The following is a 25,343-nucleotide window of genomic DNA, read 5'->3' as shown; positions in this document are numbered from 1 at the left end:
AATTAAGTCTGATCAGAAAATTACTTCCCACCTACCGTGTGATAGCCAACCACCCCACGAGGCTGCTGAGTACTTATTGACTGGCTAATACAGATGAAGAGCTGGACTCTCAGACTCATTTGGGTTTAGGACATTTAAACTTATGTAGCCACACAGGGTTAGTGGTTAGTTAGCATCCTAGACAGCACACTTCTGGGAGGAGAGATTGACTTTGAGCAAATAGATGGGAAACCAAGACGCATTTATGGCATGGTGTATACTGTAAAGGATAGCAGTGTGTGGTGTGGTGCAGGTGGTAGAGGCTGGCTTCATGTAGGAGATTAAGATGAGTTCTGCATGGAAAAGAGCTGACCTTGTATGAGAGTGGGGAAGGGAAGGGCTGCAGTCAGTGAGAGCGACAGAGTCAATGTCAAGCCTTCGATTTCCCAGGAGTTTCCTGAATGTAGAGACACACTGGCTTGTGAGTACACTTGTCCCCTTTCAGTTATAGATCCAGGATGGATATTTCTACTTTGGGATGATTAACTCTGTCTCTGGGAGAACTGCTTCTTTGATGAAGCATGCACAAGATTGAGGAATGAGCAAGAAGCCACCTCAGATCTACCCCAGTTGAGCTCTTGAGCTACCATTCTGCCCTGCACTTGGTGCAGAAAGCTGCCTCCATGTCCTGGTGGTCTCAGACATTCTTCTCAGTTCCCCATATGCTAAATCTCCATTGTCACCATGGCAGTATCTCTTGCTGACACTGTTTTCTGCATCTAATTCCATTTCTGATTTCTCTGGAGATAGAATGCAATTTCTTTCCTGGACCCGCTTTCCTATCTGCATTGTAATGCCTAAGACTTTTCTCTCTGCCACCAACTTGAATCCACCTATTCGTCCTGCTCACTTCACTCACTGTTCTTCTCTCTTTGTCATCCCCAATAAGAAATTCCATGGTTCTGTGTATTAATCCTGTCCTTCCGTGGTTATACAAAACTTTTGCATATACCGGAAAATCTGATATTTAAGGTGTGGCTGGTATTATTATCTTCATTACTATTAAGCTACCATAAACATCACTGTGGCCATTAATTAAAGTTTTGGGGGGCAGAGGGAGCTGAGAGAAATCAGGAGAGATCTGTGGAGATTCAATGGCTATCCACTCAATGGAGGTAGAGGAAGAGAATAGGGTCAGATGGAGCCAAGTATAATTAAGATACATTGCATATATCTAGGAAAGTTTCAACTAGTGAAACAAATAATCTTTAAGATAAGAAAAAAAGGCCATAAAGTTTGAGAAATACATACATGGCTGACAACTGGAAAGCCTCTCCCTGAAAAGTCTATGGGTTGTTGAAAAAGTCACAGCCACCTTTCCCTAACCCCCTTAAGGAAAAAAAAAATAAAAATGATTAAACCCAACTCAAGTTCTCATTCACAGAGCTTGCTAAATATCTTGTGGGAGATCATTTTACTTAACTCTCAGCCTTCAGGAGCCTCTCACTTAAAATTCAGTGCAGAGGATGCGGAGGCTGCTCTGTCAGTCATTGTCATCACTATTGTGATTCATGCTGTGGTGACTTTGGGTCCCTTGCATTCATCAACCAGTGCTCTGCAATGGTCCTGCCCCCTGACCCATGGCTTCCTGGTAACCTGTTCTTCCTGAGAAATCATCCCCTTCGCATGCATGCTGCTATATTTAACTGAGGTCCTGATCTCTGTTCGTGGGATTCTGTGCTTTGACACACCAACTCTGCCCCAACCCTCTTCTGCATGATTGACACTTCCGTCTTGGTCTTCTTCCCCCTTAAACTCACACTGCCTTCAGACACTTCCTCTAGGCCAGCCCAGCTTGACTTTCTTTTTGCAACACAGCGCATGATTCAAATAAGCACATACTGCTAATTTTAACATGTTTTATTAATTTTTTAGTGATATCTGTAACAAAATTGAACTTCAAAGCTTTAAGATGGTTTTACTCTTCAGTTCGGCCACAACACAGAACTTTTATTTGTTATCTAGGATGATTCATGTGTATACTTAAAGGTGCCTGTAGCAGTTTGATTTTTAATCACTGGTCCTGGTGAAGAGTATCACCCACCTTTCCTTACCGTGCCTGGATTATTTACCTGTTATTATGAGAAACAAAAATGGCTGAACCCCGATAATTGATAAGGAAAATGAAGTTTAGTTTTATAGGGGAAAAAAGGCCAAGATTGGGTAGCCTATGTGTTTGGTTCTGAAGCAGATTCTCTGGCCACCTCGCAGTGTGAGGGTGATAGCATGGTAGGAGTATGGTAGAGACACAGCAACCTCATGGTAAGATGGGAAGGAGCGAGGACTTGGCAATGTCTTCTTAGGTTTTGGGTTGTTTTGTTTTAACTTTAATCTTCATTATAGTGCTAAATTATCATGTGATATTTAAGTCCTCCTTGTCTCTTCCAAACCATGCCCCCTCAGCCTCCTACCCCAATCCTGGTTCAGGTTGACCCCATAGCTTTATAACAGGAAGAAAGACACAGCAAACAGTTAAAGGCATTAAATGCACCGTGTCCTTGAGAAGAGCTTGAAAAGAAAGCATTTCCCACACAAGTTACTATTGTTTATCCCATGGTGTAAAAAAAAAACGGCTGTCAGGCAGCTAGCTACTTGTTCAAGGGAAGGAAGCTCAGTAGGGGTTCCAGCATCCTGCCTTGACTTCTCTTGCCATTTCCACTGAATGATGATAAGCTCCCAGTTTGGTAAGGAACCTCTCCTCTTACAATCAGGCTATTTCTGTCACCTCTGCTGGATGCTATAAGCTGATTTGAAGATGTTCTGCTGCCCGTCTACTCCTTCTATTTATCAGCTAATTGATATTTGTTCTTTTGTTTGGTTTGCTGTTGCTTAATAAGCCCACTCATTAAAAAGTTGAAAGTAAGACAGTCTTAGATCTTCTCAAAACTGACTCGAACACTCACACGGACTAGCTGGGCTTCCACAAGAAGTCCATCTGTGCGTTTGCTGGCCAACACTCCAGTGAACCAAGCGCTCTGCACTGAGCTTCTCCTCCTTATAGTGATACATTTGCTGATTACCACAAACCGGGAGCCTTACATCTAACATATCTTGAAACACATTTAAAACATATCTAAACTACAGCAAATCAGTGTCTATTTTTATCTCTCAAATTATAAAAATTAAATTCCTTCCAAGGCAATGACTGCAGAGTGCCAAAATTCAGAACTAGTTGTTCTTTTTATATCAGAAAGATGAAAATTATTGTGTTTGGAGGGTGTCGCTCTGTCACAGTAAAGACATAAAACAAAGCTATATTTTATGAGAAAAATTTAATCCTAAATTATAAAATGCATGAACACATTAGGTTTTTTTTAAAAAATATTAAAGTGGTTGAAAAATTTCATGAGCATGAATACTTTGCCTGCATGTATGTGTGCATACTACATGCATGCCTACAGAGTTCAGAGGTCAGAAGAGGGCACATGGTCCCCTAGAACTGGGTTATAGATGGTCAAAGCCACTGTGTAGATGATGGGAACAAGGTCCGTAACTGCTGAGATGCTTCTCCGGCCACCATATTGATTTTTAATATGTGTCTCAGTTACATAAAGTTAGTGACTTTACATGAATTCTTAGGTGAGTAGGATGGGTTTTTAATCTCATGCTTCCCCCATCCTGCTACAGTGAGTCCTCAGTGTGAGAGAGTTCCCATCGATAACAGACACATCAGCGCTGGCCTGTTAGAAGCCTGGTGCTTTGGATGGTTACTGTCCAGGCAAGAATACGGGACTTAACTACTAGGTAACTAATGAAGGTACAGTGTTTCTCTTTTAAGGCAAATTTGCATGAATTTGTTCTCTTTTTCTTTCCTGGAGTTTACATTTTGATACACACACACACACACACACACACACACACACACACACACACAATCTATCTGTCTGTCTGTCTATCTATCTATCTATCTATCTATCTATCTATCTATCTATCTATCTACCTATCCATCTACCTATCCATCCACCCCCCTCTAATATATATAGTCAGGGATCAAAGCCACAGTCTTTTATATGCTAAGCAAGCACTCTACCACTGAGTTAAATCTCTGACTATAGTTTATATTTAGTTTAAACTTAAATTTAGTTTAAAATTTGGGACTGGATATCACCCAAAGTACAATAATACTTTAAAATGGATTACAAAGTCAAACAGAATGTGTATACTCAGTAAGTAATTAGGTAAACATACTATCTCAGGACACTGCTTCTGCTCAAAATTCCTTTATGGAGATTTTTTATAATTTGCTCTTTGTTCTCAGCCTGTGTCCTCAGTTATCTCTTTCAGTCCATCCAGTCTGTACCCTGTTCACATTATGGTAAAAAGAGTTGCAATGTGGGCAGGCTGGAAGCTGGAAAATAGGTTATAACAAACACATTAGCTGATATGATTCATGTCATTTAGACAACATGCCCTTTGGAATGGTTACTTAAAAAAACAAAAACAAACAAACAAACAAACAAACAAACAAAACCAAAACCCAATCCTAATCCTCGAGAGACTTGAAGCCCCAGAGAGTGGGAGAACTGGTTTGATGGGAGATGGGGGTAAGGTCATCCTCTAGGAGACAGGAGGAAGGAGGAATGGGATGAGGAACTGTGGTAGATAGATATCAGGAGGGAGTAATGACTGGGCTGTAAAAAGGAATAAAAGTAATAATAAAAAATCAAAATGTACTTATTTAATATGTACGGTAAGGGCTTGATCTAACTTAAATTTTAAAAAGAGAAATAAAACAAAATAAGACTATAGGTCATTATCCACAACCCTCTACAAACATTAAGAGAAGAACAAACCATCTAGAGAAAAAAATAAAAAGACTGTGCATAAGAGAGAGGCTGGCCAGCACAGGTCGGGGCTCTTGATGTGAGACTGACTTTGAATAGATTTCTTGTGGATACTTCTTAAAAGCTGTGGGATTTTTCCCCCAGAGCTCAGAAAAATGAGTGTTCAAAGAACTATCAATGTTGGGTTCTCTTAGCAGGCTCTGGATAGCAAGCATATTGGACCTGGCATCATACAGAGTAGGCCACTTATTTCTGGTGACATCCAGTCAGATGTTACCATTACAGTGGTAACAGATCTGAGGAGTTTCACTGTGGGTGTATTTAAAAAGGTTGGCACTGGGGAACTCTAGAGAGTTTAATCCCTTGGATCTTCATATACTGTGACAGCTGCTTTATGCATGGTCCCTATCTACTTGGAAAGTTGACTGATCCAGGAAGGCAGAAATTGTTTTGTCACCAGATATCATGATAGCCATCAGCTCCTGTTGCAGCCTTTGCCCAACATGCCTAGGGTGGCTTCCCAGGAGGCTTAGCTACTCAGCAGACAGCAATGCTAGATGGCTTTCAGTTGGGGAAGTCCATCTTGGAAGCACTGGCCAATAGATTGGAAAGTGGAAAAGGCCTCTGCGACTCTGTTCAGTTCTTCTTTAGAAAGCTTCCTATGTGCTTGACATTAAACCTGCCTTAGAACAATGGACCTTCATCACAGCAGGAGTAACAATAAAAGGGACCCCAAGGCATAGAGAGAAACATGGACAATTATAGGACAACGTGGACATTCAGACTCTGGGAAGGGATGACGGGACTTTGTGAAGGCTTTAGTAAGCTGCATTCAGGATTTGAAGATGATTCTCAAGTAAGAAGGTAATAAGGAAACTTTGGGAAGCAGGATCAGACAACATCATTCGTCATCACAGAAACTCATGTTAAAACCATAATGTCCTATCAAGGGAAAGGAAGCAACTGCTGGTGAGGATATGGTAGAGGGTACACTTACATACTGTAGATGGGAAGGTAAACAAGGGCTGCCATTGTGGGAAACAAGATAGACATTCCTCATGATATTAAAAACAGCCGTCCTATGATTCAGCATTTCTATTGTTAGTTGTATATCCAAATGTGAAATCAATAAATCAAGAGACAAATAGAACCTTGTGTTCATCGAACTTTTGTTCAATATATCTGTGATTATGGAATCAGTCTGAAAGTCCATCAGCAAGTAAGTGCCTAAAGAAAATGTGATATGCATTCACAGTTTAATACTGGTTATCCTTGATAAAGAAGCAAATCCTGCCATTTATAATATGGTTCAATTGAAATAAGCCATACATTGAAAAGACAAATACTGAATCTCCTTATTGTTGGACAAGTTGACTTCATAGCATGATTAAATGGTAGTTATCAGAGGCTTGGGCATGGGGAGTTTAGGGAAACTGGCAAAGGGATACTCTGGTAAAAGATTAACTCTAGACATCTGTTGTACAATAGGTTTGCTGTAACTAGTTATACAGTAATGTGTATATGAAAGTCACTAAGGAATTTAAGTACTTTTTCCATGAGAGATAATGTGTCAGTTAACGCATTTGTTATGTTGCTGAATGTAGCCATTGGCCATTACAAACACACATAAAACACAAAGAATTTGTTATTAAAATACAGTAATTGCTCGAGGATTAAAAAAAAAAGCACAAGAAAAAGCACAGAGGCAAAATATGATCATATTCAGTACTTACAGAGATCCACAGCAATGAAACCTAAGAGGCTGGGAGATTTTGTTGTTTGAGACTGGGCAGTGGTACCAAGGATGTGAGAGGGTGACCTAGGTGAGCATGTGTGTAGACTGAAACTGGTAGAATTCTACTGGGAACCAAGTGTTGGTGATATGAACTGATAGCCCTCCCTAGACCACCAGAGATTCCCTACACTCTCCTGCTTACTCTTCTGAATTTGGGGCATTGTAGCAAATTCCTCTGAATATGTTTTCATACCTATAGTTCAATTGATTTTTTATTTCTCTGGTGGAAAAATTAAGCAAATTGAGTGCAGCCCCTACAGAGCACTCAATCATAAAAGCTAAAACTTACAATAAAGCAATCTGACTGTGCCCTGTTTCTGAAATTTTTTTTTCATTTGCTTCAGTGACAGTGCTAGCTATGATTTCAGATCAAAGAGAAGTATAAATTTATTTTTTAGTTATTTTCATATATAAAAATGTGACCTGTGATTTATGGAGACAACTCATCTGACTTGGTAATAATAGGTTTTTGATCCTCTTCTCCCAGTCATGTGTTTTTAACCTTCAAATATCCACTGCTCACTGATACCAGCACTCACTTCAAAAGTCAGTAATCTGCCTACTTAGAAATACTGAATCAGCCAGGAATTCACTTTTAATTAGACTTTTCTCATTCTATTCAGATTCTAAAGGTAACAGGCTTTAGAGTTGCACAAAGTTAGCTAACTAAATGGAAACAGGCCAGGTGGAATTTTAATTAGCTATAGGCCAGGTCTAATGTCTAGTATTTGTCTGCTTCACCTATAGGAAGCCAAGGACTTGGTGTTGTCCACAAAAGGTCCCATCTGCTCTTGGAGCATTCTAAAACAAAATGTGCTGAGCCCAACAGTCTCAGAAGCCACTCTGCACAACCAACCCAGAATGGCTGGTTACTAGCCATTTGTCTCCTGGTCCGAGAACACAGGGGAACACTGAGTATAATTTCTGAGTGCTTTTCTAATAGCTTTCCAGCCAAAGTGTGAAGTTAGAACACATAGAGAGGGGAGGATGCAATGAGTAGTGTGATGATTCGTACATGCTTGGTCCAGGGAATGACACTATTAGGAGGTGTGGCCTTGTTGTAGTAGGTGTGGACTTCTTGGAGTAGGTGTGTCATTTTGAATGTGGGCTTTTAAGACCCTAGTCCTGGCTGCCTGGAAGCCAGTCTTCTCCAAGCTGCCTTCAGAAGAAGAGGTAGGACTCTCAGTTCTTCCAGCCCTGCATCTGCCTGGTAACTGCCATGCTCCTAGGAGCCTTGGTGATAATGCACTGAACTTCTGAGCCTGTAAGCCAGCCCCAATTAAATTGTCCTTATAAGTGTTGCTTTGGTCATGGTGTCTGTTTGCAGCAGTAAAACCCTAACTAAGACAGTTAGGAATGCAGCTAGAGGTGCTGCAGAGATGACTCAGCTGTTAAGAGTACATAATGCTCCTTCAGAGGACCCATGTTTTATTCCCAGCACAGAGGACCTATGTTTGATTCCCTGCACATGTATCAGGTAGCTCACAACTAGCTGTGTCAGGGCATCCAAAATCCTCTGGCTTCCATGGATGCCTGCCCAGATATGGTACACATAAAGTCACACAGGCATACAGACATGTACATAAATAAAAGTAATAAATATAATCGTTGAAAAAATGAAGAGGTAGGTAGAGAAGACTTGGGTTCCTATCACTGTTTTTACAATAGCCTTGGGACTTAAAATAATTTTTACTCTCTAAACCTAACTGTTCATTTATAAATTACCATAATTTGCTGAATTAATTTTATTTCATTAAAATTGAGGTAATATGTATAAAGTGCTCTCATCACTGCCTCATTTTAATAACTATAATAATGTATGTGTTATGTGTCCATGTGAAAGGCATTCCAAAGGGTTCTCTAAGCCCTGCATTTTTTTGAGGTGCTGTTTTATCAAGCCGATGGGACTTCTAAGGAGTATCTAGAATGTAATAGTACTGAGTGGTATGGAAATATATGCAAATAGCAGAGCTTTGCAGGTAGATGCGCATTCTTGTGACCTATTTTTTTTAATATAACATAATAAAAATAAGGAATTTAACATTTACCTATACTGGTGGTTGGTTTACAAAAGGCATTAAAATACCTTGAAAATAGTTTAACTGATGTGTGTGTGTGTGTGTGTGTGTGTGTGTGTGCGCGTGCGTGCGTGTATTGAATACAAACCTTAAATTTAAAGTGATTCAGTGAATGTTAAATTTGCAGATAAAGTGTTCTAACTTGGAAAACTCTGGTAGCTGAAAAGGAATCTCTAGCTAGGACTAATGTGGTACAGGTTAGGAATCAATATTAGCCTGCTTCTTGCAAAGCTGAGGCAGGAGGATCACACGTTTCAAGGCTTATCTGGCAAATAGAATGAAGCAAAAATAACGTGATGAGACTGTCTTAAAGTGACAAATAATGGGCCATTATAATAGCAAACAGGTAGGATGCTTGAGAGAGAGAGAGAGAGAGAGAGAGAGAGAGAGAGAGAGAGAGAGAGAGAGAAGGGGGAGAGAGAGACAGAGACACACAAAGACAGAGAGAGAGAGAGAGACAGAGAGAGAGAGAGGGAGAGAGAGAGAGAGAGAGACAGAGACACAGAGAGAGACACAGAGACAGAGACAGGCAGAGAGAGACACAGAGAGACAGAGAGAAACAGAGGCAGAAATAGAGTCAGAGACAGAGACAGAGACAGAGAGATGGAGAGAACTTAGGAAAGAGAAAGGACAAAAGAAGAGGAGTGAACCCAGAGCTCTTGTATAGAGGAGTGGGTTTCCCAGGTAGTCGGCTGTCTGGGGACTTGGTGATGGACTGACAACGGTGGTCATTTCAGGTGTCCAAGCATTTCCTCTTAGTTACAGCGCCACAGTCACATGGAACCTACAGACAGAGTGCATATTTAAGAGACACAAAGACAGAGGGAGCAGAGTTCTCTTCTGACATCCTGTCTCCAGCAGAGACTTGCTCAAAACCGCTGCAGAGGGGTTCCCTCTCCCTGGCCAGTTTCTCTCTTCTGTTCTCACCAGAAAGAAGAAAATGTGAAATTCTTAACATCAGTGTAACTGCCTATGGGTAATCGCTATTAGCCATTGAAATGTGTTTTCTGGGCTCTTCAAAACAAGCTTTCCATTCATTTTTTGACATGTATACTTATGTTTATACATACTTACATTTTATAATGATATGTACCATTTATGTAACAGTACCTATATTTGGCATATATTATAAACATCATCCTGCAACTTACAAAACAATTCTGCAACACGTTTTTATTTTGGATAAGTGAGCGTAACTTCAGTATGATGCATTCAGATCTATCCGGTTGTAGGGACGGACACTGAAAGGCTGCTGTACATTTGTAGCTTGAACTTTCTTACTGTCACTCTTCCACAGATGTCCCCACCTCATTTAAGAATCTGATTAAGGCCATTGATACTTTCAAGATTCCAGTATTTATATATATTTCCAAAGAAAGCCTGGCACCACTGAAATTGATTTTATATTCTCTAACCTTACCTATAGCCAGTTTAAATGTAAAGCTTCCAAATTCTGTAGTAATTGCCTTTCATATGTAATCACATCTAAAAAGTATAATAAATTGTGATATTGGTTTGAAATTAAAATGATCACTTTTAAATATTCTGCTTTCAGAATTTTGAAAAATCTCATTTGATGGAATAAGGTTTCTGTCACTTGTAGGGGCTTTTTCTTGGCTAGGCTAAGGTATGTGTTCAGTCTATGGTTGACATCAAATATGATTTACATGTTAATCATAAAAGAGTGAATTTCCAAATGAATTTCAAGTAAGATGTAGAACTCATCACAAGCCCTGTTATGCTAAGATGTTACTTTGAAATTTCTTCTAGAGTACAATGTTATCGAAGGTGTTATAATGAACAAGGGCTTACGTTTATTTGAAAGTCTAATAACTAATCATAGTTATCATTTACTGGGAACTGAACAAGATGGGCAGCTCTATTAAATTCTTTACATGTGTTTTCTTACCTAGTCCCCACGACATCCCAAAGGTAGGTGATTTTGTCAACTTCATTGAACAGTTTGTGAAAATGAATTGTATAGAACTTAAGAGATTGCCCAAAGTCACACATGGAGAACTCTCTAGAGTCCGGAAAGGGTTCTATTACATTCATATCTGTGTCCCACCTTGTGCATTTGCTAGGTAAGCATTTTCCTCCCTCCTTCCTCCCTCCCTCCCTCCCTCCCTCCTTCCTTCCTATCTGTTCTCTCGATAGCTGCTTTTATATGACCTTAAAACTTTGCAGAGTAAAACAAATGCATAAACAACATTCTAAGTAAGAATTCTCTAACCTTCTCTTCTCATCTCAGCTTGAGGCCTGTAGAAGGAGTCAGAAGATAGTCATCTTCATTTGGACAGTATCAATCACCAGACTCTCATAGCAGAGGCTGCTACTGGGGAATGAGCTAAGGTATGGCTGTCAGTGGGAAGAGACAGGCAGTGCACACAAGGAACACAAGTAGGAGGCTCAGTCAGAAAGTGTCTTATTTCTGTGGGCCTTAGAATCCTGCAAATAGCAAATAAGGATGGTATCCCAAAATCCAACTGCATTTCCCACATCCGCATGTATAGTTCCCTTTCTGTTTCCTTCCCTCTCCCCCTCCCCTTCCCTTCCCTTCCTTCCCTTCCTTCCTTCCTTCCCCCCCCTCCCTCCCTTCCCTTCCCTTCCCTTCCCTTCCCTTCCCTTCCCTTCCCTTCCCTCCCCCTCCTCCCCTTCCTTCCTTTCCTTTCCCCCCCTCCCTTCCTTCCCTTCCTTCCCTTCCCTTCCCCTCCCTCCCCTCCCTTCCCTTCCCTCTCCCTTCCCTTCCCTTCCCTTCCCCTTCCCCTTCCCCTTCCTTCCCCTTCCCTTCCTGCCCTGCCCCTTCCCTGCCCTTCCCTGCCCTTCCCCTGCCCTGCCCCCCCCTCCCCTTCCCTCCCCCCCCTCTCCTTCCCTTCCTTCCCTTCCCTTTCCTTCCCTTTCCTTTTTCTTCCTCTTCTTTTGTCTTATTCACTTTGTTTTTGTTTTATGTGTCCAGTTCTTCCTATAGTCTCTGACAATTTCTCCTTGTCTCCATTCTTCACTCAGCTTCTCTTTTTCTTTAGGCCACTCTCAGGTGTGTGATATGAATACCAATCCAGTTTCTGGCCTCTTGCTTCCTTTTCTCTTTCTTACATAGCCCTGCTCCCACCTTCAGCTATTCCCCTTGCCCCAGAATGACCTTCTTGTTCTTATTTCTCTATAAAATTCCCATAAATTCTTCTAAAACAGCTTCTGGCTAGTGAGGTCAGCCTATTTGGGAGAAATGCCTTTACAGATTCTGAGACATTAGAGGGGAAAACTTTATCTCTGTTGACCTCTTTCTTGGGAGCTCGTAGAACACAATTAAGCTCTAACTTTCTGACATGATTAGAAGCTATACATACAGGCTTACTTGATGAATAATACATTGGACTATTTGCATTTTACATTGTTCAGTTTTAGCTCTTACCCTTTTGCTTATAGAATCCCTGTAAATGTGAAGCTCTGGGAATTTTAAGGAATATGTTTTTTCTTTGAGTATGTCAATCATGAGTTCATGTAAGTATGTATAGGGAGAACAAGCAGCCATATGAGTAAACATACAATTATTTTTGAATATTTGGATCTGAACAAATTATTTTTGTTTCTTTCTTGAGCTGTGTCAACTCTCAGTCTGTAAGGAGAGATAGGAGAAAAAGAAGTTTTAGGGAAGCAGTGTTCCAAAATTCTTATCCATAAGGTATTTTAAAGCCCCTCTTTCCAAAATATTCTCTTAGATAACATATGGTTCTCTTCAGAAAAAAAAATCTTAAATTTCCTCGAAGTAAAAAGATGGAAAACTTTAAGAATAATGTTAGACTCTTCACAAAGGCAGCCAATTTTACTCACTAAAGAAATCATTTACTCAAGCATTCATTTAGCAATATTTACTAAACTTTTACTGTGAGTAGCATCCTTCTGGCCACTTAGAATTTTGAGTTAGAGCAAGTAGAGAAATGTATCTGTTTCTATGCATAGTAATGATTGACTTTGCAGAGTCCCACAGTGCCCATAGCAGCATAGAGGCTGATGACTGACAGGAGCTATTTATGACCTGAGACATATCTGTAGAGAAGTTGGGGAGAGTTCATGTCAAAAGAGTACTATCAAGAGTAAACTGTTGTGTCCTTCCTATTGAAAGACAACCTCTCTGACTTAAGGTGTTGAGAATAATCATGAGCTCCTTCACTCCCCCTCGTTTGCTACATTTTTAATGGTCCTTTGTTCCTTGTACCAAAAGCCAATGACACTTAGATTAGGGGATGGATTCCTCTTATGTGTGGCCTTTGGTTTGCCACTGCTGCCTGCGATTAGAATTAGGAAATTTAGTTTGTGAGGACAGATTCACACCCTCTCCAAGGTTGTAAATGAAAACACCTTAGTTTCTTTTCTACTCTGTGACAAAAATACCTCGAAAAAGGGTTTATCTTAGCTCCCAGTTACAGTCCATCATTATGGCAAAATCACAGTAAAGAGAGATTATGATAGTTAATCACATTGCATCTATGAAGTGGAGTGGAAGGAATGCATGCTCATGCTCAGCTCACTTTTCCACTTATAGATTTCAGGATCTCTTGCCTAGGGAGTGGTTTCGCCTGCAGTGGGTAGGTCTTCCTACCACAATTAACGTAATCAGGCTAATTGCCACAGATTGACCAGGGGTCAATGCTATCTAACAATCTCTTACTGAGGTAATAACCCTCTTCCCAGCTGATTCTATAATGTGTCAAGTTGAGAATTAAAACTAACCATCAAAAAAGTCCAAGAAAAAAATCTCTCCATTCAGACTGCAGAGGAAGTACAGACAATGAAATTTCATTCTTACAAATGACATGAACATTCTTTCTGTGGGCATCTACTGTATATATGAAACATTATATAATTAGTTCTTCAGAGTGAAGGTTTTTGTTGTTTTTGTTGTTAGCCAGTTGCATCATGTAACTTACTCAAAGTGTGAATGAATGCTTTGAGGGTGAAAATGACATTTCCCTGTGGTGGATTACGTAGGTAGATCAAATGAGGCTTTGTCCAGTTGCTAGCTCACTCATTTATGACCTTGGGAAAAACTACTTGAACATTAAGATTTTCTCATTTATAAAATAGGCAAGAATTTAGAAATTTTTAAATCATATCAACTGATGAAAGAACTGAGAGGATTGCATATGATATGTCATCAGATGGCCAGATGAAACCTCTGACATCTTTCAAACATGTAGTTTCCACTTCTTAGAAGTAGTGGTATAATTGGTATTATAAAATATCATCTTTAACTTTATCTCATCAATACTAATAAAACTATGCTATTGCTAGCTTTTTTTAAAAAATGAAACAGTGAGATTTTCCCACCTTTATAAATTGCGAGGTAATGAACTTGGTATCATTTGCATCGCTATATTGTCAAGTCGGAAATGCTGGTGCTAGCATATCTGCACAAGAAGAACAAAGGCATCTCAAGTTTCATCCAGTTATAGGTCTGCAGGAGGCTTCCTGCATAATGGAATTCAAGTAGAGGTTAAAAATGAAAGAAGCTTGGTGTTCTCCCTGCAGTTTCGACCAGCAGGCAAAAACATGGAGACACTGGCAAGTAAGGTAAAGGTGGAATAGTTTCTACTTCTTCAGAGGACTGAAGCATTCCTTCTCTCTGGACTTCCCACAGAACGTTATCTTAGAAGATGTGAGAAGAGAATGCATGGCCTTCTGTTGAAAGCTCTAACCTTATGGGACAGATTTAACAGGGAAAAGAAGTATAATACAAAGCACTATGACCATCAAAGGTATTGAATGTGTCTGGTGCTAGGGACAGTTATCAGAGTCTAGGTAGACTTTGCCCAGATGTAACTAGGCTATGCTCTATTTTTCCAAATGCTCACAGCTCATTGGATGTTAGGACAAGTGACAGAATAAAGGACTGGTTACAGAGGGCCTAGTTTGAAGCTGGACCTTTAACAAATAAGGGTTTACTAGGTGGAGACTGAGGTAAGGATGTGTTAAGGTTAACCTTTCAAGTCACTCACAATTCCTTGTATTCTCTCTGTATTAGATGCTGTGAAAGGTATACTTTCCTATTTTCTATTTTGGTAGTAGGGTGTATTATCCTCATACTAGCTCAGGAACACCTACACTGCTATAAAAAATACAGTTTAAGGGAGCTGGAGAGATGATTCAGTGGTTAAAAGCACTGACTTCTGTTCCAGAGGTTCTGAATTCCAGCAACCACATGGTGGCTCATAACCATCTATCGTGGAATCTGATGCCCTCTTCTGGTGTGTCTGAAGACAGCTACAGTGTACAGATATGGTCAAATAAATACATAATTAAAAACAAACAGTTTTAGGCTCTCCTACAGGCCTACTGAAATAGAATTCATTGATGTTGGGCAGAGGTATTTACTTTTATAGTAAGTAGGGGCTTGGAGATTCTGAGAGGTTTTTCTAACTTCCATTTCAGAGCTTGTGGGCACATTAAGATGACTTAAAACTATGACTTAGTGTGCTTGCATTTAGTAACTTCATTCTCTCAATACATATACAACATAGAAGTGTATCTAATTTTTATTGGTACTTGGAAGTGTTAACTTTTGAAGACTTTTGGAAACCATTGCCTTTGGGCCACGTGGCCTATATGTCCCTACTTTCAAGCTGTCCTAATAAAAGATCATCACCTACAAGGTCCATAAGCCACCAAAAGTTGTTCTTCATTGTTTTGAGGTTCAAAGTTGAAGACCAAAGTGTGTAGCAGATTTGGCACCTATGTGAAGACCTGCTTTCTGATTTATAGATGATATTCTGGTTATAACCTTAGATGCTAGAAGTAACTAATGAGCTCCCTTGTGTCCCATTTTTTAAAGGTTTTAAAATTCCATTCCTGAGAACTCCACTCCCAAAGGACCCACATCTTAATTCTATCACCTTGAACACTCAGTGTTCAAGATGAAAATTTGGGAACAGAATAAGTGTTCAGACCCCCGCCACCGTCCTCTGCAATTCACAAAGTGCTCATCTGCAGATCCTGTCTGGTTGCCCAACCACACTGCACGTAGACTCAGGTTCAAAGAGTGGCCACTTCCACACTTTAAAATTGAGCAGAGACCAAGGCAGTCATGCACAATAACTACACATTGGATTGAAAACTACAGTCCAGGTGTCTAAGCTGCCCAGCTCCACAGGACTTATTATAAATGGAACACCTTCCGGGAGTGTTTCTCACAGTTTAGGTTACACGCTTCTTTCATTTACAGACACCTCACAGTGTTTGCTTCAGAATTATTTCCTCTCAACACCTGTCAGAGGGTGGCTCAGAGACAGAAGCTCTTCAATAGAAGCAGATTGTCTTATGCAGGTCCTCATTAGCCCGCTTCTGTGAAAAGAATAGTCATGTCTGTCAGGAATTAAGAGCATAGATCGAGTGAAAGGGGAACTTTGAAGATTTTATATTTGTCTGCATTTGCTACTCATCAACTTCCGGCTTGCTCTTGTTGTATGATAATAGTTATATTTGTCGGTTTTCTCTTATATGAGATGTTCATGTCTCTTCCTCTGGAATAGTGAACTCAAATGGGGGCAATATTTTCAGGGAGTGTGTGTGTGTGTGTGTGTGTGTGTGTGTGTGTGCGTGCGTGTGCGCTTTTGACATCTAGTGAGCAAGGACACGCATGCTGGGTTTGCCACAGTGTAGAAGACATTTCTCCATGACAAAACATCAGTTAGCCAAAAAGGTTAGTAGTACCGAGGTTGACAAACCCTGCTCTATAGCAGGAGTTTAAACAAGGCACTCTTGTAGGAGTCAAGAAGTGGATGAAACCATAAGGAATTTGTAGACTTCTCCAAAATTTTGGGTAAAATCTTGCCTGTATGCATATTGTCTAATAGGAAAGGGTTATGTTTTTCCTCATATTGTGAAATTCTTAAGTAGAAAATCACAGGATTTTATTCCATCACATGCTATGATAAAGAAGTTCTCCCTAGCACTTTGTTCTATAAGCCATGCCTCTTACCTTCATAAGAAATGTGTTTAATAGTTCTGTAAATATAGATAGATTAATAGGCTGATGCTTGGGATATGCTAGCCTTAATTAGCAATAACATCCTTTTCAATATCAAATGATCCTGTCCTGATCTGAATGAAAAGCTGTCAGGTTACTGCTTTGATACTACTGTTGAGTCCATTTTCTGTCTTTCCCTACTTTCAGGCATTTGAATGGCTGAGACAGAAATTGTGTATTTCTCAAAGAAACACATTAAAATCCCACAAATGCATACATAGACCTGTTCATTGCTGACTACCACCTCAGGCTGTGTAATCCTGCTGGGTACAGAAGGAGGAGGATGGCATAACAAGAGCCACATTATATTAAATATTTTGCTCAGGATATCCTTATGCACTAAAAACAGATAACATTTAGAAGTCTCATTACAGATACAAAACACTTGTTAAATTATAGCATATTCTCAAGTCTATGGCCTATATAGCTAAAAACCATGCAAAAAAATCAACCTCCATAAGTTTTCGTCTCAAGAGAGGCACATTTTCTATTTTGCTCTATTGTGAGGCTGGTAGTATTAATGGGGGGAGAGGGGACATTTTTCTTGCAATTGCTTCTAAGTTAGTCATTAAGACTCAAGGAAAGAAATCTGTAAAATGAAGACATAAGCCTTAGTTTTCTTTAAAGTCTTTTCCAGTGTAGAAATATGGGCAACCTCATTCATTCATTCATTCATTCATTCATTCATTCATTCATTCATTCACATATTTGTTCACTGGTGTCTCTAAAGCTATTGAACATTTCCTCTTAGACACTACAATTCAAAAATAATAGCTGTAGCTATTTCAGATTCTAAGGACCTCAGGCTCTCATAGGCAAAGACAACAGCCAAAAGACATGTTGAAGTGGTTCCCTTAGCACAGCCATGACCAAAAGAGAAGAATGATGATGGCAACAAGGGGAGGAAAGGAAAGCACATTTGTTTACTATTTGGAGACAATTCAGCAGCGAATGACTGGGAAGATCTGATTCCCGTGGGATAGGCATGGCTCATCTATTCCAGGATAAATTTCCTTCAAATAAGAAATCCCATTTTCCTTTGAGCTAGCTAATAGGATAGGAGAAATGGGCACCAGGGGCAGAGGATTTGCTGCTCAATCTGGTTAGATGGCCAGCTCTCAAGTGTTGTTGGATGTGAGTGCCCCAGGAAAGAACATAGCTATAAGAGCAAATCTAAGCACAATCTAGGATAACTGAGGGTAAGTGAATTCTCGAAGCTCAACCCCATCTTCCTCATGTTAAGCAAAAATAATGATACACACTACACAGAATTGTCATAGCTCAAGAACATACTATGTGTGTCATGTGATTAGTGGGTAGGAATAGTTATTTGAGCAGTATCTTCTCCTCTCTTAAGTCCTTACAATTGTTTAGCTTTACACTGATCCTTTCCTGAAAACATCTGTGGAACTACACTCACCATTTACGTTGTTCATTTAAAACATGCATTGTATGCTAACCTGAACCCAAAACTCAAGAACAATTTTCTTGGTATATAATTGGAGATGTCAGTAATAATTGATCTGAAATTCCCCACCGATATGTCTTTGCATGAGAATGCTAGTACTGGATGCTTAGGAAGTTACAGTGATCTCTGCTCCAGGAACATCACAGGCAAACAGGAAAGGGCAAGTTTTCAGAGGTCAATTGTCTCTGGAAAGGGTGTGTGCACCAGGGCAGGGGGCATGTTGCTGTACAGTCTGCTTTCATTGAATTCCCATCTCATCTGTGCGTGTCAGAATCTGTTCCCAGTGTGACACCTCTCAGAGAGAGACTGCTGGAAAGCTGCCTTCTTGGCCTTCATCTTCTGACTTCTGTCTCTTTGAAGCCCTTTCTTGCCAAACATTCTTTGCAACTATGTGCACTTCACAGACCGTTCCATGTATTGCTTTTGGGTTTGCAGAGTAGGCCAGGTATAAGGCAATTTGATAGGCTTTATTTGGCAATGTAATGACATAATCTTGTGTAATTCGGAACTTGTGAAAGGTACCTCCAGACTTAAAGATGATTTTTAATGGTTGATAAAGGCAGGTTGCTTTGTTAAATCCTTAGTTCTCAGCGATTTGATTTCCTATGGTCATTTTGGGGGTGAGGGGTTGGCAAATTATATTCTAAAATCCAAGCAGCAAAGTTATGTTCAAAACCAGGTTCAGGACCTTCCCTGCCTTTGAATCCAGGCTTCTTGTACGAAATGATTGCGTGAAGGTAAGTCTGCCAGTGTACTGCCAAGCTTTCACACCTGCAATTCTTGAATCTAAGCCAAAGTTGGGAGGTTTTCAACAAAAGGACATGCTAGAAAGGAGAATTAGCAGAGTGATTTTTACTTTTCACTTTTGGTTCCCTCTCTGCCCTGGTGAGTGTACCTGGAGGAAATCAAGAGCTGGTGGGCAGCGCTGAACACACATCCCTCATACTCTGTTGCCTTCTAGAAAGCCAAAGGGAACAGTAAGCATGACTCCACAGGTTAACCACAGGGAAGTAATCCAATGGCATTTTCCTGCACTGGCCTCTAAAAAGGAGAGAGAGGGTTATTAATATGTAACTACATAGTCATTACATATTTATGCTCTATAGAATATATAATTAGAGCCATGGTGACTATAATGTATTGTCAGTAGGCAGAGTTAAGACTGTTCAGATAACCATGCACTGTAATTATGTAGTAATTGCTATTCTTTGAGTAAAAGTAGTAACCAATAAAGGGGAAACTGGCGAGTAATTGCTTTATAATTATTTTGGGAAAGGAATTATTCCAAGTTAAAGACTGGAGATAAACAGATGAATATTTCATCTGATAGGCGGTGCTCAGTAGCTATGGTAGGCTCCGCAGTCACCGCTAGACACGTCTGTGCCGTTTGCCTTTCCTGTGCTTTCCTGGGCAGTAGCTCGATGTATGAAGTTAAATCCTACTTGAGACCTTTGGAATAGTAATCATTAATGTTTGCTTTCAAAGTGGTGCCCAGTTAAATCAGAACAGAACAAAGACTCACTTATGTTTTTAAATTTTTCCAGTTATTTCTTTGATGATAAAGTTGTTACTTTCTCAAACCTAGCAGCAAGGTGTGACTATTGGTGATTTTTTCATAATTATCATGACAGCTCTTCTCATGCTCCATGTTCCTTGTGAGGTATTCTGTCTAATAAGGTCTTTAGAGGTTTCCCTAGGAGACACTTTGATTTGCCATAGCTCCTGGCTTATTTGGTACCAGATAAAGAGGATTAGAGATAGAGAATTCACATACACACTCATGCATTCACAAACACACACACACACACACACACTCACACACACACACACACACACACAGACACACACACAACCCCCCAAAAATAAACCAAAGCAAAATGAAAACAAAAACCAAACCAAAACAACAACAACAAACCTACCACCAACAATAACAACAAAACAGGTCTTCTAAGTTGTCTTGAGTTCTATATCTGTCTAACTTATTTACTTATTATTATTTATTACCACTAGCTATAATTAGATCAACAGGGAAACGTTTTGTTATTGGTGTTCTCAGTTTTGTTTTTTTTATAAAACCACCGTTATAAACTAATTTAGCTCATGTAAGATGAACATTTCATCCTATTTATCTGCCATTCTCATTTGAAAATCAAGAAACATAATTGCATGGATCTTTCTGAACAAAATCAACAAGAATCAATACTCTTATTAGCTTGAGGATACTTTAGTCTGTTACTCTTTAAAAAAAAATCCTTGTGTTGCTGGGAGGTGTGAATAGCAATTACACGGGACGCCAGAGTTTCCGAGGATACAAATAAATGTGTTTATCTGTACAAATTATAATTAATGGACAGCCCACTAACAGATTGGGGTACATAAAGTGAGTGAAGGAATACTATTTATCACTATGAACATATCCACAGTTACACAGTTGAAACTATTTTCAGAATTTGGATTAAGTTAAAAAAAAGGAAATAAAGAAAGATTTTAATATTATTTTGCCACTGAAAACATTGAGGTATGATCTATTATTTATATAAATATAATATTATTACTGTGGAGATATGCAAGACACTGGTTGCAAAATGTATTCTTGACATGGAATAAGGCCATTGTTATGGAAAATACATACTTTTGTGTGCTTTTTTCCTTTGTTTTGTTTGCATATATGTTTTGCCTACTTGGAGTATACACAAAAGCTCTTATACTTCTTTGCATAGGTTGGAAGGCTACAGATACTGACGAATGCTCTGAGAAAATTAACCACTATTCAGCCATGGAGAGCTGATGCCCAGCAGAAAGTGCTACCCGTACTCTTCAGGAGTTTGTCAGTAATTGCATGCAGAAATCACTTGCACATGGAAAACTCAACTGCAGAGCCACGAAAAGTTGCAAATCCAAAAAATGATATTGAAATGAGTGAACACTTATTTTTTTGCCAGAAAGCCCTTAAGCAATTCTCTAGACAGAGGCAGAACCTGTACCCATGAGACCTTCCCATACATTCTAGTGAATTTTCCAAGGCAGTGAGTGGGAAATTCCAATACCTGCCGTAAGGACTCAGGTTGGCCCATTACTAACTCCAGTTCCTGAGGAATCTATGATGTTTCAGTTTGTCCCTGAGCCTGTGCTGCTTCTCTAAAATGAATCGTGGAGGCTATAATTGTAGAGTTTGCACTTGGAACAAGAAGGGTTAATTCTGTTACTGAGGTAACTGAGGAGTGGACGCATGAACTGGCTAAGACAGTTCTAGCCACCTTTAAGAACTGTCAGCATTACTTGTATAGTACTTCACCCTGATGAGTGGTTATGATTAGAATCAGTCAACTCCTCACTAGAAGGACCTGCAACTTCTCACTTGTACTCCATGAGAGTGGGTTCTGGGAGCTCTGACTATCTCGAGAGGGATGCTGAGAAAACCCTGTAGGCAATGGCCACACAGTTACAGACCCTTCACAAGAGTTAGTCTCCACCTTATACATAGAGATTCCTGAGCCTGTGCTTGTAACCATCCCATGTGGTTTTTCCTCTCTGATCATAGATTCTTAGGCAAGAAAAGATTGGGTAATTTCAATTCTCCCCCTTGGAATTTAGAGCACTGGATGTATCAGTCACTTGAACTTGAGCCGGATGAGCACTGGCTTTGGGTGAAGGATACGTGTAGGGCTTATGGAGAGAGGCTGGTGCTCCAAGAGAGATGCCAGCATGCACAACTGTGTGGCTGCATATGAGTGACTGCATGGGGTACTGAGGGTTACCTAACATGGCAGTACGGTGGGAGGTACCTCCTTGTTTCTTTAGCATTAATATTTTCTTTTATTTAAGTGTTTTTAAGGGGTGTGGCTAAGAGTACTCCCCCTGCTTTATAAGGTATTTTACTCATTTCATTATATATGTATATAATGTATGTCTTTATTGAGTAATTTTATTTGAAAATTTTATACATGCATATAATGCATTCTGACTACTCTCTGCTTTTTCCCTCTTTCTTCTCCCTCTCATCCCTATCAACCCCATAACACCTCTTAGAAGTATGAAATCCAGCCCCCAAGGAGAAAGCTTCCAGTCAGTTTTAGCTTGATTTCTCTACATCAGTGATTCTCAACCTTCCTAATGGTGAAACCCTTTAATAGAATTCCTCATGATTTGATGACCCCAACCATAAAATTTCTTTCATTGCTACTTCATAACTAATTTTGCTACTGTTATGAATTGTAATGTGGATATTTGTGTTTTCCTATGGTCTTAGGTGATCTTTATGAGAGAGTCATTTAACCCTCAAAGGGGTCATGACAGACTGAGAATCATGCATCTGTATCATGCATACATCACATGTAGTGCCTTCAATAAGAGGGTACTATCATACGGTTTCAATGATCAACTAAAAGTAAGGTCAGAATGCTGCATTTGTAAGGGATATTCTGGGACCACTATCATCAACTCACAAGATATTTTCCTACCCCTGGTATCAGTGTTTTGTTTAATAGTCCCTGGTTTCTAGCAACAGCTTTATCTGGACTCAAAGAATATCTCTTTTTGGAACTTTAATTTTTTAAAACTTTGGTTATAAGACAGTAGGTTTTTATATGGCCTTTTAATATCCATATTCTAGCTAACTCTTCCCTACTTCTCCCTCATCTCCCTAATCTGCTGACTCCTGCTTACTTACCCCAGTCTTCTTCTTTTCTATTTTGATATAACTTACATAATGCTGTTTCCGCACTATAGGTCCTACTCCCCCCAACAGCTTCTGTTTACATTTCCAGTGTCTACAGCAATGTTAATTTGAAGTCACCATTAGAAATTCAAAGCAAGTTTGCACATGGACGAGCATGCAGCTTGTCTCTGTGCCTGCCTCACTTCACTCACTACAGTTTTCTTCTAGTCTCATCTATTTCCATTCTACTTTCATTTTTTTATTTTTGTTTACTGTGGAATAAAATTCTACTGTGTATATGTATGCCCTACCTTTTTAATCATTCACTCACCAGTTGATAGGTGTCTATTCTGATTCTGCTTTCTACAAGGTAAACAGGTCAGCAATGAGCATGAATGAACAAGTGTCTTTGTAGGACATAGAGTGAGCGCTTTGGGTATATGCCTAAGAATGGAATGGTCATATGGTATTTATACTCTTGGCTTTTTCCAGGATCTCTACACTGATTTCCATAGTGCCTGCACCAGTTTGCACACCCACTAACAGTGAATAAATGTTTCTTTTCCCATGGATCCCTGTCAACAGTTACCATCATTTGATCTCTTGATGGTAGTCGTTCTAACTGGGGTAAGATTGGAATTTTAAAGTAGTTTTAATTTGTATTTCCCTAATGGCTGTTGATTTGTAACACTTTTTCCAAGTACTCATTAGTCACTGATACTTTTAAGAACTCTGTTCATATTTATAGCTCATTTTGACGATCTTATATTTTATACTGTTGGTTTTTATTCTTTTAAATATTAATCCTCTCAGATTTATAGCTGGCAAACATTTCCCCCCATTTCTTGCCTCTTCACTTGATTGTGTACCTTGCTCTATAAAAATATGATTTATAAGACTCCATTTGTCAGCTGTTTGCAGTGCACACTGGGAGGATATACTGAAGAGAAAAAGCTAGAAAGATCACAAGTCTTTTTGGTTTTTGCTAAGGAATTTTCATTAGATAAAACCAAGAACTATATGGGAGAGACACAGATTTCTGCAGTGAACACTGCTGTATTTATTAGTCTCAGAATGACAAAGACCCAGATCAACTTATGTGACCTCATTGGGTTACAGTTCATAGCTTTCCTTGTCAAAATCCCATCAATGAAGTAACATCTATCTTTCACTATACCCTGACATATTTTTCAAATGCTGAAACACTAAATATTTTCTGGATCTCTACCAATTCCACCAGGAAGTATTTAATGAACTAAATATCTAAGACTTTTATACAAAGAAAGGGATTGGTTCAAGCTATAACTCAGTGGTAGAAGACATGCTTAGCTTGTGTAAAACCCTGAATCAATCAACCCCAGTACCCTCCACCTTAATTAAACAACAGAAAACAAAGTATAAATCGGCACTCGCACGCATGCTTGTGCGCGCACGCTCACACAAACACACACACACACATACACACAATTACTGCTCTAGAGTCCCTTACAACTGAGTACTAAAGACAAAACTGAAACATAATTGGAAAACAATGTGAAGTCAAAAACATAAATTGTACACAACAAATATATTAAATGCATTGTATATGCATTTATATCTAAACATTCATATGGTTAAAAAACATTTATCAAGAAACAGCATTGAATTGACATTTTTCTTTAAATATTTTTGATCTTGTTTTAAAAGTGTATGAGTGTTTTTGTTGGTATTTGTATCTGTGCACTATGTGAGACACTAAATATTATCTGTCTGTTTTATGATTTGCTAAGTTAGGTAACAATGTACCCTGCACTACTCAAGATCTTAAAGATACTTTAAACTCAGATTGAAAGATACAAGCAAGCCATTATTAATGTCTTCACATCCTTATGCATACTGGAGAGTTGTAAATAATATATCTGCTACAGCACTGGCCTGTGGATAATGATCAATAGGTTTGCTTTGTTTGTATATAATAGGCAAAACTTTTGGTTATATAACCTTCCTACCTAGTGCTGATACTTATAAATATGTCACCTTACATGAAGTTTTATCAATTGCTTGACTTTAAAATGGGAAGAGAACACTGGATTATCTAGAGAGACTCAATTTAACAATACAAGCTATTAAAAGCAGGAGGAAAGGGCACTGTGTTAGAGACTGGATACGGGCGCAGGGGGGGACTCAGCTAGATATTCTTAGTTTCAAGATGGTAAGGATTAATAGAAAATAAATATGTGTCATCCAAAGGAGCAGAGAGCAGGTGTTCCTAGCAGAGAGCTACAAAGATAAGAGGTTCACCATTTATCTGGATGCGTTGAAAACATTAGATCCCAGAATCTTTAGAGAAGAGAGCAGCCCAGCAAATGGCTTCATTTTGGCCTTGTGAGACCAAGTAGAGAACCCCGCCAAGCTCCTCTGTGCCTGGATTACTGACCCATGCAGACTGAGTGATAGGGAATGATTGTCTGAATCACTAAGCCTTATAATTAGTTATAGGATAGATAAGGGCCTAACACACAT

General features: G+C 39.4%; 1 protein-coding gene and 1 pseudogene across 4 annotated transcripts in view; one reads left to right on the top strand and one right to left on the bottom strand.

Moving 5' to 3' along the window:
• Kctd16 (potassium channel tetramerization domain containing 16) overlaps positions 1-25,343 on the top strand; it is a 256,725-nt gene that overhangs the window by 135,648 nt on the left and 95,734 nt on the right. The gene's annotated exons all lie outside the window — the stretch shown is intronic.
• Positions 4,793-5,299, bottom strand: LOC116884874 (annotated as a pseudogene).

The sequence above is a fragment of the Rattus rattus genome, chromosome 15 (assembly GCF_011064425.1).
Source record: "Rattus rattus isolate New Zealand chromosome 15, Rrattus_CSIRO_v1, whole genome shotgun sequence".
NCBI classification, from domain to species: domain Eukaryota; kingdom Metazoa; phylum Chordata; class Mammalia; order Rodentia; family Muridae; genus Rattus; species Rattus rattus.
Note: the sequence above shows the minus strand (reverse complement) of the source record. Positions and strands in the feature narration are given on the sequence as shown.